Raw genomic sequence first — 13806 nt, 5'->3', positions numbered from 1 at the left:
TGACTGTCACCTGTAGGGCCCTGGTTCCCTCTAGAACTGCTGAGGCCACAGGGAGCAGAGCCCTGCTTTGTCTTCCTCTCCCTTACCCGTTAATAATGGGATTAAAGCGAATTGCTGCCAAGGAGACAGACTGACTTTAAAAAACAACAACCCAAGAACACTGAAACAGAGTGAGAAACTTCAGCCATCAGCACTTTTTACTTAGACCTGAATTCATGAATTTTAACCAAATAAGCACTGGCACGTGAGGTATTAATGTATGTCCCATTATGCAAAACCACTATTATGGCTGTAATGAAAATTAGATTCTGACTCGGTGGTGGCGTTCCAGGAGGGAGGCTTCCTCTGGTTTCCAGCGCTGTGACCTCGGATTGCCGTTGCCATGGTAACGTGGCTGCCTCCGGGACTGTGTGGACAGGAGGCTGGTCCTGTGGGGAAGGGCAGCTGACAAGGCTGGGCTGGCCTGGTTCGGACCTGCGGACCCCATATGTGGGCCAGGCCAGGGGAGCTCTGTTTCCTGGCCCCGCTGCTGGGGGCCCTGAACACCTGCCTGCACACCTGCGCACAGAGGCAGCCCCGAGCCTCTGAGGACGGTGGACAAGTCTCCAGGGGGAGGTGGTGAGATGGACAAAAACAGCAAACCCACAGTGCCCCTGGGCCACCTACATCCTTCTTGACTGTCCCTCCAGGGAGACATCCCTTCCATCCTTCAAATAGTATTTGCTGAGCACCTAGTACGAGCTAGGCCTGTGCCAGGTGCTGGGAAGTAATGACAGGTCCCGGCCCCCGTGAGCCTGCATCTCAGCGTGGGGACATAGAATCAAGGGCAAGCAGACGCACCAGTGAGGCTGTTTCACAGCCCTGCCAGTGCCAGGATGGCAATGGAGCAGGTGATGAGGGTGACAGGGAGTGACTAGGGAAGGGGGAGGGTCCTTCCCCCGGGGTGGTCAGGGACGGGCCTCTTGGGAAAGAGTCCAGTGAGCCATGGCCCAAAGGAGGAGGAGGAGACAGCCACACAGAGGCATCAGGGACCCTTCGGACAGTAGGGTGGCCAGATAAAAGAGGACACGCAGTTAAATTTGAGTTTCACAGTTAAATTTTGAACTGCGAATAATATTTTAGTGAAAGTGTGCAATACTAGGGACGTGCTTACACTAAAAAGTAATCTGTTGCTTATCTGAAATTTGAATTCTTATTTGCTAAATCTGGCAGGCTGATCAGAGAGGGGAAAGGACTCACGTGGGGCCACAGGCAGAAGAGGTGGGCTGCACGCTGGCCATACGCCTGCCCCGGTCACCCCAGCTCCTCACAGTCTCCCTGCCACTTTTGACCCTAGATCCCCTCTGACTCTGAGCCGAGAAATGCCCTGTGATCCCGTCTCTGTCTGCCCCACCCACGTGAGGACCCCTGGGTGCCCTGGGCCTCAGCCACCCATTCAGCTTCCTTTTTTTTTTTTTTTAAGATTTTATTTATTTATTCATCAGAGACACAGAGAGAGAGAGAGGCAGAGACACAGGTGGGGGGAGGAGCAAGCTCCACGCAGGGAGCCCGACGTGGGACTCGATCCCAGGTCTCCAGGATCACACCCTGGGCCGAAGGCAGGTGCTAAACCGCTGAGCCACCCCGGCTGCCCCCCACTCAGCTTCCTGTCGGGTCCCCCTCACTCTGGCCTCCCACCCTGGGCTCCGTGGGCCTCAGCCCGCAGGCCCCAACTCGGGCGTTGCCACGTCAGGAAACTTCCTGCCAGCCCGGGCCATCCCCACGCTCGGCTGACTCTCCCTCAGGTCCTCACTGGGCTTCTAAATTTGCCATGTGTATTTTTGTATTGTGGCAAAATGCACATGAAACTTACCATTGTGACCATGTTTGAGTTGACACTGAGTGGCATTCCCACACACCACACGATGCTGTGCCACTGTCACCACCACCCATCTCCAAAATGTTTCCTTTTCCCAGACCGAAGGTATCCCCTGCAAACAGCAGCTCCCCGGCCCTGCCCCCCCAGGTTCTGTCTCCATGACCCTGATGCCTCCGGGGACCTCATGTAAGTGAAATCACGGGGGTCAGACCCAAAGTCCCTCCTTTTGCAACTGGCTTACCTCACGGAGCAGCACGTCCTCAAGGTTCACCCACGGGGAACCATGTGTCAATTCCCTTCTGGGTCGGTGTCCTCCCGGTTTTCGGCTGAGGGATCACGGGATCGCTGCCCCACCAGGTTCTGGTTCTTTTTTTTTTTTTAAGATTTATTTATTTATTTATGCGGAGCACCCCGCTCATCCTGCAGCCCCGCACCGCACAGCTCCTCGCCGGGTCGAGAGCCGGGTGAAGACTAAGAGAGCTCCCGGGAGCTCATCCATGGGCCTCCTTCCCCACTTGCCCTTCCCCTCCCTGTCCTTTTGGCACCCTCTTGCCTCTTGCCTCAGAGGCCCTGTGTGGCCTTCCCTGCTGGTGCTCAAGACGTCCCGGCTTTTATTTCCAAAAGCCCAAAGGGGAGCTTGGTAAGTTTTCCAGGAGGGAGGAAGACAGAGGGGGAAGGGTTAGGCCTGCCCGGCCCCTCCAGCAGCTGAGCCCCAAATCCACTTGGGTGGGGCCTGGGGCTGTGGTCTGACCCCAACAGGAGTGGCCGTGGGGGGCATCTTTCTGGCCAAGAACCATGGGTCTGGACAACTTGAACCTGTAGGGCCCGCAGGCTCCAGGGGCAGAGGATCCGCCAGAGGCAAGCCCTGGGCGTGGGGGACAGCCCCAGAATGACTGAGTAGATTCTGGGAGAGCAGAGAAGTGGTATTTCAGGCCTCTGAGCTCCTGGGCCAAGGTGCCTTCCTCCACACCCATTGCACCCACGCGTCCATCCGGAGGTGGGAAGCTGTGCCCTCTTCCCAGGGCGTCAGGTCTGAGCTCCCCCTGCTCAGCTGCCTGGGGACCCCGAGCCAGCTTCTGCTGCCCGTGAGGTCTCCTTATCTTCGGGCCAAGATGTAAGCACCCAGAGGATGCGGCAGCAGGTGCCGGTGCTGGAGGGTGGTCTCCCCCAGGTGCTGCTGCTGGTGCTCTCTGTCCACTTCGTGTCAGCTTCTTCCTGCCCTTGATCCCAGTCTTCTGTGCTATTTGCTACTCCCTCTCTGTCCATCTGTCCATCTGTCGCTCTAGCTGGTCCTCTGGTTCTCTGCTGCTTTCCCTGGCCATTTCCCACATATTCACAATAGCAGCAGGCACACCTTGGACCAGGGCCCCAGTCCAGGCTCTCCTCACCCTGGTGGTCCCGAGGAGGGAACCTGTTCTCTCTAGTGAGGCCAGGGGGCAAGTTACAGTCTGGACCTGGCTCTGCGTTCTTTGTCCTCACACCGTGCATTTGGGTTTTGCCTACCGTGTGTCCTGTGAAGGTAAGGGCACTCAGGACAAGAGTCCTTCCTGCCATCGGCTCACTGAGTGACCATGGCCCAGAGTCATCCTCCCTGGGCAAATGAGGGGACAGCCTCCATGCTGGTGCTGAAAATGACTGGTAGTCTTCTGGACAAATAGAGCCCTCAGGACTTCCCAGCTAAAAGTAGAAGGAGGGGAGCTCCTCCTCCCAACCCCAGGGCACCCCAGGTCGGGATGTTCCCCATAAGCACTTCTTCCTGGGAGGATGGCAGAGGCAAAGGTCAGGACCTCAAGGCCCTGGTGAGCTTTGGCTGAGGGAGGAGCAGCTTCCTACGCAGGGTCATGGTGAGGGATGCAGACCCAGGTCCAGCACTGTGGTCATCTCCCAGAGCCAGGTGTACCTTTGGAGAAAGCTGCCAGGAAGTCCTATCTGGCAACAGGCAGGCCGTGGTGTCCCACCCGAGAGTGCTATAGGCAGCTCCCCGGGGTGGTTCACAATGATCCTGCCTCCTGGTCCCCAGGCCCTTGTGTAACGCCCTCCCCTTGCTGGGTGGCAGGGGTTGCGCCAGGGTTGTCACTTCCGAGAGTAGGCCATGAAGAGCTTCTGGCTTTCACTAGCAGGTTCTCTCTTGTCCTCTGATGAGACTGGCTGCAGTGTTGTGAACTGCCCTACAGAGAGGCCTCCTGACAAGGAATTAAAAGGTGCCTTCCTCTGGCTGACATCCAGGGGGAATGCGGCCCCCGGTCCAACAAGCCCCTGAGGACCTGAGCCTGCCAACACCCACTTGAGTGAGATTGGGAGCAGGTCTCCCTCAGTGGAGCCTGGAAGCGAGCCTGCAGCCACAGCCAACAAGCTGGTTGCAGCTGTAGGGACCAGAGGACCAAGTCAAGCCTTCAGAAACTGTGAAATCATAAAGGTGTTGTTTTAAGCACTGAGCTTTGCAGTAATTCGTCATGTAGCCTCCGGTCACCGATCCAGGTACATGCTGTACTGCGTTATGCAGTCATGTCTTCTAGTATGTGAAATTCTACTACAGGCAAATTATGCTAACGTGGGAAAAATAAATCAGAACAACGGCTGCCTCCTGGGAGTGGAGGCAGGACTGACCTACTAGGGCCACGAGGAGTCTTTCTGGGATGATGGTAACATCTTTTGTCCCGACGGGACATTTGTTTATGTGACAAAATTCAGCAGATGACTTTCAAGATTTGTGCATTTTGTTGTATGCAAATTTCACAACCAAAACAGTACATGCTAAAGTATTTAGGGGGGAAACTGGACTGATGTCTTCAATTTATTTTGAAATGCATTAAAAAAAATTAGATGGATTGATGGGTAGATATTGATAAAACAAGGGTTATTCGATGTAAATGATAGAATTTTACCCTAAGAGTATATGAGTGTTCACTAGAAATGCTTTCAGCTTTGCTGTGTGTTTGGAATTTTCAGAATAAAACGTTGGGGAAAAGGAATCACTTATTTAGCGAATACAGAGTGCTTCGTGGGAGAAAATTAGAATAATAGCATTGTGCCTGGATAGTAATTCTAATCAAGGTTGGTTTTGTGCGAGGCATCCGATGGGGCTCTTGCACGGGCATGGTTTCATTTTATTCTTCAAGCCAGTGCAACAAGAAAGCAATGATGCATCTGAATTTACAGATGGGGAAGCTGAGGCATGGGGGAAGGGGGTCACTCCGTCGGGGTCATGCAGTGAGCAAGCGGCAGAGCTAGGATTTCCCCAGGTCTGAGTGCTCAGAAGGGTTGAGCTCTGTCAGCCTCTCTGTGCCTCAGTTTCCAGTCTCTGATGCAGAGATGCAAACTGGCTTGTGGGTGAAATCAGGTAGCAGTAGCTAAGTTTGTCGAGGTTCTATCGGCGCAGGCTCCGTGTTGTAGCAGCAGGAAGCTTGTGGACTCTCAGGCGCGTGGACTTCACCTCCGTGCCCTGCTTCCTCCGCCAGAGCAGGTGCACAGCAGGTGTGGCTGCCAGGCTGGGAGGTGCCATTGGGCTCAGCCTGCCCTCCCGGAGAGGCTGGACTCCTTTCTTCCCGGACAGTGGCTCGGACGCCTGCCTGGGGCTCCTGGGTGCCTCACTCGCACATAGTCGGATCCCATGTGTGGAGGTGAAGATGTTTCAGCCCCCAGTGGGCTCCCCGGGGCCTCGTCTCCATCCTGCCTTTCTCAAGGACGAGGGTCCATCCATGCGCAGCCCTGGCCCGAGAGGAAGACCTCTGGGCCCCTGCTCCTGCAAGTACCGGTGAGGCACAGGTAACGCTTCTCTGAGTGCTCCCGGCCCCACACGTATGCATTTGAGCCCCTGTTTCAGCCAGTTAGGGGAAGCAAGAGAGGATGATAGTACGGCCCCCGGCCCCGGTGCCTCCCCCACCTGAAATTCCTCCCCACAGCTGGAGTCAGCACCTCACGCCCCCAGAATAACGTTCTTCATTACATGTCCCATGTCCCGACAAGCTTCTTCAGGTGGAGGCAGAGGGAGGGACAGAGGGCTGGACAAGAGGCCTACCAGGCAGAGCTGGACAAGGGACAGGATGCTGGTTGTGCACTTCCAGTGTCCCTGGGGCTTCTGGGCCCTTTGACCTCATGTCGGCCTGGAGAAGTGGGGGTCACTGATCCCACTTCTGTGGTCAAGGAAATGGAGGCTCAGAGAGGCCAAGTGACCTGCCCAGGGCCCACTGCCAGGACTCCCAACCCAATGAGCCATCCCTAAGGACTGGGTTCTTTCTGGTTTGCTCCGTGGGTCATAAGGAGAATGTAAATGAAAATAAACTACCCTTCCCAGGTGTCCGTGGGCTTCTGAGTATGTTCTTAACAGCTAATCCGTGGGCTAACCCGTGCTCACAGCTTTCCCACGGCTCTTTAGTCCTAAAAACCCAGAGGCTCTGCTCCACCCCGGGGTAGCCAGAGGAGGAACAGCTTTTCTCTGGAGCACAGTGCGGTGCCCGAAGCAGGTCCCCCTCCAGGTCAGAGGGCTGGTCCAGCTGTAGGAAGTTAGGGTGAGGCAAGGACTCCACGGGCCCATGTGCTACTCTGCACCCAGTGTGCTCAGAGTTGCCATCGTATCGCTGTCGAAATCCCCTGAGAGAGTGACCAAAGGACTAGAAAGACCAGGACTGCCCCTCAGAATCTGGGGACAGAGCAGCTCTGGGGACCATGGTCTGGTGAAGGAGGCCAGGCAGCCAATGAGAGAGGACAGCGAGCCTGTCAGTTCCCAGCAGGGCCCCTTCCTTTGTCCCTAGAGGTTGTGACCTGTCGAGGGCAGGGGTCCAGAGGCCTGTCCTTTGGCCAGCCTTGTCACGGTAGACCCCGACCTGGGGAGTGTTGCCAGTTGCCGGCTCTTGTTCCTGGGAGAAGACTCTGCGGTGAGTCGAGTTTCATGGCCTCTTGAGGACACGTCTGCACAGTGGATGGCCGAAGGACTCCTCATCTGTGGACATGAGGTTTTCCAGCACAGGGTGGGCCTCGAAGCGCTGCCAGCTGGGCACCCCCCTGCCAGGTGGGCCAGGCTGCGCCCAGAGTCCCACTTGTCTGCACCAAGCGCAAGGCCCACCTTGCTCTCTTGTCCCCAGTGAGCGTGTTGGTACAGCTGGTCCAGCCCAGCAGACCCTAGACCTCAGCCTGAACAGGCTGGTGCCTGAGTGGCCACTGCCCCCGCCGTCGGCCCCGCTGCACCTGTCATCTCCTTGTCCCAAGGTCCCCTGTGTCTGCCTCTACATCCTCAATACCCAGGGCTTCCTTGAAAGCAGGGCCACATCTAAGTGGATTCGGGGGCCAGTGCTGATAAGGCAGGGCAGGGAAGGAGCATCAGGCCACTCTCCCGTCTGCCATGCCAGTGAGCCCCTCCGCCTCCCTGATAGGCAGTCCTGCCTCCCGGGAGCCAGGCCAGATGAGAACCCTTTAAGTCCCTAAGCCCTGAAAAGATTATGTGTATAATGGTGAGCTGTGGAACAATTATGAGTGGGGCTTTAATTCTGGCACCACGGTGGAGTGGTGTTTAGTGAAGTAATGCCAGCTGCTGCACTGGGTAAGCCCCTCAGTCCTGCTCACGCAGCGTCTGCGGTGGTAGACGGTTCTTCCGGCAGTGATTGGGACTGCAGGCGCATCGATCGTGTGGCTCTGCCATCATCACCCTGAGGATCATGTGGGAGGTTCTCAGGGGCCTGATCTGAAACAGTCACAGTGGACAGAACACAGTCACGTGACCATGTTTAGGTGTAAGGGGCCCAGGGATAGGGTCTAGCTGTGAGCCCCAAAGGAAGAAGAAATGGTCTGGGGGAATAGTTCTGCTACAGACCGATCTACTGGCAGCAAAAGTCGGGGGAGGGCGATGGGATATTCTCTGGCTACAAAACACTAAGAATGCAGGATCAGTTACCACATATGTTATTCAACGCATAGCTAAGTTTGCAAGGAGGGAAGGGAAGTTCCTGGGAGCCGGGAATGACTGGTGGGCTGATACCGGAATCGGAAGCAAATGCTGATCTCTGGGGACCCCAAGCCATTTGCCTGTAACAGGAGCCTAGAAGCTCATTTTGTTTTGTTTTGTTTTGTTTTGTTTAAGATTTTATTTATTTATTCATGAGAGACAAAGAGGGGCAGAGACACAGGCAGAGGGAGAAGCAGGCTCCCTGTGGGGAGCCAGATGGGGGACTCGATCCCAGGACCCTGGGATCATGATCTGAGCTGAAGGCAGATGCTCAACCACTGAGTCACCCAGGTGTCCCAAACCTTGGGTTTTAACCACAACACAGGGAACCGAAAACACTATTTGGTGTTGAGTCCATAAAAGACTAAGAGTAGGAAGTGAGACCCTCCCCTCAAGCTGGGCCCTTTAACATGGTATGCTCAGTGTAAGGGAAGCCTGTGGAAACCAAACTAGCAGCAGAAAGACAACAAGGACACTCACTTGTCCTGGCGTCTGCAATGAATGGGGATACACCCATTCCTTCCTGAGAATGTGCCAACTCAGGGTGACCTTCACTGGAGATCGGGCTTCAAACTTGTCAACGGAGTGGTCCAGAGAACCCCAAGCCAGTGAAGGAGCCTACAGTGGTGTTGGGTTGGCAGATGCCCCTGCACACGGCCGGGGCACACTCTCCTCTCCTGGGTCCTCCTGGGTCCCCCGACGCGCAGCCTCAGGCTGTGGTCTCCAACCACAAAAACACAGGAGCAGACAATCCACGATGAGTCACAGTCAGCCCAAGCCACGCATGCGAATCTAGATCGAAAGATTTCAGATGTTTGAGTGATCAGGACTAGAATAAAAATAAAGTAAGTTAAAAATGTTTAAAGAAAGAAGGATTGAGAACATGGGCAGGGTAAAAAAAAAAGAGAGAGAGAGAGAGACTCTAAAAGTTGTCAGAGAGAGATGAGAAAGAGCCAAGTAGAACTTCTAGAGATGAAGAATGGAGTAACTGAGACACGAGAGCTGATGGACAGGTGGGTTGGACGGCGGCAAGTAGACCCAGCTCAGGAGAGAGTCAGGGACAAGATGAAGTGGAAGCAGTGACCAGAATGCACAAGGCGGGACAGAAGAAGATGACACAGGAAATATGAATCACAGGCCAGGAGGTGGGAGGTTAGAGCAAAATGAAAGGGGGCCCATCTATCTGGAGTTCTGGAAGGAGAAGAGAGTGGACGAGAGTCATGGTTCAGAGAGGTAATAGAATTTTCCAGAGGAGTTTTCCAGAATTGAGAGGAAATGTGAATTTCAATCCAGGAAGGGATAATAAGTCCCAAGCAAAGAATCAAGAAAAGATTCCAGGGATCCCTGGGTGGCGCAGCGGTTTAGCGCCTGCCTTTGGCCCAGGGCGCGATCCTGGAGACCTGGGATCGAATCCCACATCGGGCTCCCGGTGGATGGAGCCTGCTTCTCCCTCTGCCTGTGTCTCTGCCTCTCTCTCTCTCTCTCTCTGTGTGACTATCATAAATAAATAAAAATAAAAAAAAAGTCTTAAAAAAAGAAAAGAAAAGAAAAGAACAGAAAAGATTCCACACTTGGACCCATCACGGGGATGAAGAGCAGCACGGAGCCTGACGAGAAGCCGGAGGGAACAGACGAAACGAACCACGGTGGACGCCCGGGAGGACGGAGGCTGGGAGCCTGGACGGGAACATCGCCGAGGACGAAGCCAAACAGAACGGTTGGCCACCCAGATGCGCAGCAGGTAAAACATATCTTTCGAGAATGAGAGGAAGAGCCCTTCGGACAAAGGCAAGCGAGTACAGCTCTCACGGCCCCTCTGGGGAGTGACGCCTGGAGGAAGGGCTGGGGTGGGGGTCCCAGGGGCATGAACAGGGAGCAAAGGGGCAGCAGCTTTGTAGAGCAATTCTAGTAACATCCAAGCAGGGGGTAGAATGGATAGGATGCTAACGAGACACTGGTATTTCCCATGATGATTGTTTTGATGCTTTTGGAAGAAATATTAAATATCGAATTTTTTCACAAAATTTTCTGCTTTGCCTGTTCCCGAAGGCACAGTCAGCCCGCAGGAGGCTAGAGCAGCGGGACAGGAGGCTGGAAAGGGCTGCCAGGCCCTGAACTCATGGCCAAAGGAAAGAATTCCCAGGACATTGGCTCCCTCAGTGTGGGTCTCCCCACACCCCAGCCCGGTAGGTCTCACCGAATCATCTGGAGGGCTTGTCACTGGCGGGGTGCCCGAGGCCCCACCCCAGAGTGGCTGATGCGTTCAGAGAATCCGCATTTCCAGCAAGTTCTCCGGTGTTGCTTGGCTCAGACCAAAGTTTGAGGAGCACTGCTCTGGCCCAGGGGTCTCCAAGTCTCGCTCCAGTCTGTTGCAGGGCTAACACGCCTCCTCCGGGAAGCCTTCCGGCATGCATATCTCATCAAGCAAGGACTGTGTTTTCATTGTTACCTGCTCAGAACAGAGCAGATGCAAGATCAATTTGAGTTGAATTCCTAACTGACTTTATGAACCTTAAAGAACCCCCCCCAAGAAGTCTGACATACACACTCCTTACACACACATGCACACACACCACATACCACACACCTTTTCTCTTCGCTCGAGTTACTGCATCTCCTCTTCCTCCTAGTAGGCCTTCCTGAGTGCTGCCTGTGTGTCCGGCCTGGCCCTGGACCTTAGGTGGTCCTGCTGCCCCTGGCGTGGGACAAGTGGGGCCCCCCAGGGGCTACAGCCCAGGGACTATGTCTAAATATGGGGGCTTTGGCCCTGGAATGCTTCTAACTCCCCCTCTGGCTCCAGACCTGCCGTGCACCCTGCTCCCATCTCCCTTAGGGGTTGGGATAGGGTCCTGAGAAAGCCCTCCTTGCTCCTCCTCGCCACTAAAGCTGTCAGTTACCTGGCAGGGGGATTAAGTGGAACGCCACGGGCAATTGATCCCAACAAGCTTAAGATGTCCCCGTTCCAGGAGAAGGCCCTGCTGACAGGAGCAGCAGCTGCCAGGCTGCTGGCTGGCGGGACTCCTGTAGGAGCAGCTGGGAGCCCCTCGCCTGCCGAGGAGGAGGGAGGATGGTGCTGGGCACACTGGGGGAGCAGGACTCCCCACCCACCCACTGCCTGGAAAGGCTGGAGCTTCTGGCGCTGCCCAAGAAGTACCCAGAGGACTCAAGGGCTGGGGGAGCAGTGGGCGTAGCCTGGGGGTGCCCACGTGGCTCATTTATGAGGCCAGATTAAGGACACCGGTGGCCTGTCCTTAGCCAAGTAGTGAGTTCCTTTGCGGGGATCTAAGGGCACAGCTGTGGAGGAGAAGCTTTGCAGGCGCCGTTCAGGGGATAATGACGAGTAATGGGTTGAAGCAGCGGAGTTTCAGGAAAGAGACCTTGGCTGTGAAATCTGTCAAGGCTGGAAGCCAGCTCTGGCAGGAGGAGCAGGGCCTGCTTTCTCGGATGCGGGGCGTCTGGCCCGGGTGTGGGAGGCACACGAGGGAGAAGTGCTGCGCCCTGGGGAGGCTAATCGCATTCAGCCTGAGACCATTTCTCTGCAGCCCTAATGGGCTGTGCGCTCAGCATTCTCTCTCTGGGGCACCTGATCCCCTTCGGAGCGGGGAAGGTGGAGCTTGGGCCCCAGTGGGCTGCCGGGGTCCGGTTGGGGGGTGCCAGGAGCAGCCGGGAAGGTGGAGCCCCAAAGAGTGACACCTGTGGGAGGCAGAACTGCAGGCGGCCGGGCTACCTCTCCCTCGAGGGCAGGTGTTTGTTCTCCTTTGGTCCTTCGCCCCTGGGGAGCCCGGCAGGCACCGCAGCAGGTGCGCAGGAGGGCGGGCGTTCAAACATGGGTCAGGCTGATCCCAGAGCCCAGCTGACTAGGGCTCCCGACTGTGCGCAGAGCCCGGGAGGCGGACCTGGCCACCTTGCCACGTCCCTGATCCCTGAAAGAGATCACTGAGACGCACCTCTGAGCCCGGGGATGTGCACAGCCCCCTGGGACTTGTAGCTCTCCCGGCAGCAGTTGGAGCTTTCCTACCCGGATCACCAGGCTTCACGGTAACACGGGTCCCTTGGTGGCAGATGCCGCCCCCACGCAGGGTCGCCTGCTGAGTAGCTGGATGGCGTGTGCCAAGGAGAGCTTCCTCGCTGGTGGAAACAGCCCATGACTCAGGCTCTGACTCGGTGCCCAGTGCGAGTGGGCACAGGCTGTGCGGGCTGGGGACGCCCGGGAGGAGGTGCGGGGGCCTGGGCAGCACGGGCGGCAGGGCCCAGGCGGGGCCTCCTCCACCTGCCAGCTTCCAGAACAGTTTCCTGGGCCCGTGCTGGTTCACTTGGTCTTCATGTAGCCCCGGGGGGGCAGGAACAGGTTCTCCCCATTTTGCAGTGAGAAGGCCGAGTGTCCTGGGAGCTAAAGTTGCATAAAACACTGGGACCAGTTTAGCCCTTAGTTCATATATGCCCCCTTGCCGCCTCCTGAGGACCAGCACGGACTGTTTCTCTGGATCCTGCTGACCCCACTGAGCTGAGACACAAATGACCCCCTTGTGCAAAAACGGCTCTCCAGGGAAGGTCTCTATGTGCCACGAGCCCATACACAGCCTGCCTTGATGGCTGTCTCCCTGGGCAGTCTGGTCTGGCCTCCTGTCCTGCCCGCCTCCGGGCCCCTCCCAGACTGGCAGCCGGGCCTGCATCCTCTCCCCCTCCAGCCCTCCCTCCCCAGCCCCTGCCCTCTTCATCCCCTCCTTGCCCTCCCTGACCTTCCCCATCCCTTCCCTACCCTTCCCCTCCCTGCCCTCCCCCTCCTGCCCTCCCCTCACCTTCCTGGCCTTCAGCTTCAGAACAGCCTTTGCAACTTTCTTGCTGGCTGACAGCAGCATTTAGAATGTGAACTATTATTTGTGGGATTTTTATTCACCTGTGAAAATTAGTGTTCAAGGGACGGGTATAATCATCAACTCTGCCTCCCAAGCAGGTCCCCACAGAGCAGCACCTGGTCTCAGCCCTGGGTTCCTGGGGTGAGCTCCAGCTCCCCAGAGTTCTGAGTGGATCTGGAGTTAAAGCACTCAGCTGCAGGGCTGACTGGCATGCCAAGCGGGCCCCCACCTCCAGAGATTTGTATTCAGGCAAGGCTTTGGGGGAAAGTAATAAAAAATGTGGGTGGGGGAAGTCTAACCCGTCAAAATGAGATTTCTCATTAGTTTGAAAGATGGACCAAGACCTAGGTCTGTAATGAAGAGAATGGATTGTGTCCTGATTAGGTTGTCTGGAACTTGGAAATAGCTCGGCAACTCCTGTCCTGACGGTCACACGGGTCCCCAAATACACCAGCCTTAAGCCCAAAGCTTAAGCCCATGAGCCTCAGCCAGCCAAGACCGGGCCCCTGGCCCTCCAGGCCTCCAGAAAGAGGAGGGGAGGGTGCCGGGTGGAGGGGCCCAGTCCACCATATGGGCTGCAGGGGGGCTGGGCCCGGTTTCTCTCTTGGCCTCGGCATCCCCGCTCTGGGACATGGTCATCCTGCCCGTGGAGCGAGGGGAGCTCGCCAGCCAGCGCCCCTTCTTCTCCTGCCCCTCCTGGGGCTTCCTGCAGGGTGGGCTCAGAGGCCATCACCCCAGACCCGGGCGCCGGCGCTCACACTTGCCCTGCGGTACTAATTGGAGCTGAGAGCATCTCTACCTGGATCCTGTGGAGTTGGATCATGTTAAAGGAGGAGTCATTTCTCAGCCCAGATTCATCCTCTTCCTGGAGAAAGGTCTCGAAGTGCCTAACAAACAGTACAAAAGCAGCTCAGGTGGTTCCAAGTGCTGCGTTGTCGGTGACACCAGCTACATAAAAATGATAAGGGCCATTTATCTTCTGTCTTTGGAACATGAAAGCAGATTTTTAGGACTGCGGCTCTATGTTAATGCAATTTCTGTTACCCGGAGCTGGCTAGCGGCACCCTACCTTCCAGAAGCAAGGCCTCCGGGGACAGCCTGTAGTCATCATTAAAGAAGGTTCGACCTGCTGTTCAATCAGTAACCGGGTTTAA

General features: G+C 56.1%; 2 long non-coding RNA genes across 3 annotated transcripts; one reads left to right on the top strand and one right to left on the bottom strand.

The window, feature by feature from the left end:
* Nucleotides 1–390: 390 nt before the first annotated feature.
* On the top strand, nucleotides 391–4999 carry LOC140642804 (uncharacterized). The gene is made up of 3 exons (XR_012039203.1): nucleotides 391–890; nucleotides 1957–3377; nucleotides 3976–4999. It is a non-coding gene; the product is annotated as an uncharacterized lncRNA (long non-coding RNA).
* Nucleotides 4677–12468, bottom strand: LOC140642803 (uncharacterized). 2 transcript variants are annotated; one of them, XR_012039202.1, is made up of 4 exons: nucleotides 10384–12464; nucleotides 9994–10245; nucleotides 8277–8588; nucleotides 4677–7535 (listed from the first exon to the last, which is right to left on the bottom strand). It is a non-coding gene; the product is annotated as an uncharacterized lncRNA (long non-coding RNA). The 2 variants fall into 2 exon arrangements; XR_012039201.1 differs by lacking the exon at nucleotides 4677–7535 and having other exon boundaries at nucleotides 7921–8588; nucleotides 10384–12468.
* Nucleotides 12469–13806: the final 1338 nt, after the last annotated feature.

The sequence above is a fragment of the Canis lupus genome, chromosome 11, assembly GCF_048164855.1.
Source record: "Canis lupus baileyi chromosome 11, mCanLup2.hap1, whole genome shotgun sequence".
Classification (NCBI taxonomy): Eukaryota; Metazoa; Chordata; class Mammalia; order Carnivora; family Canidae; genus Canis; species Canis lupus.
Note: the sequence above shows the minus strand (reverse complement) of the source record. Positions and strands in the feature narration are given on the sequence as shown.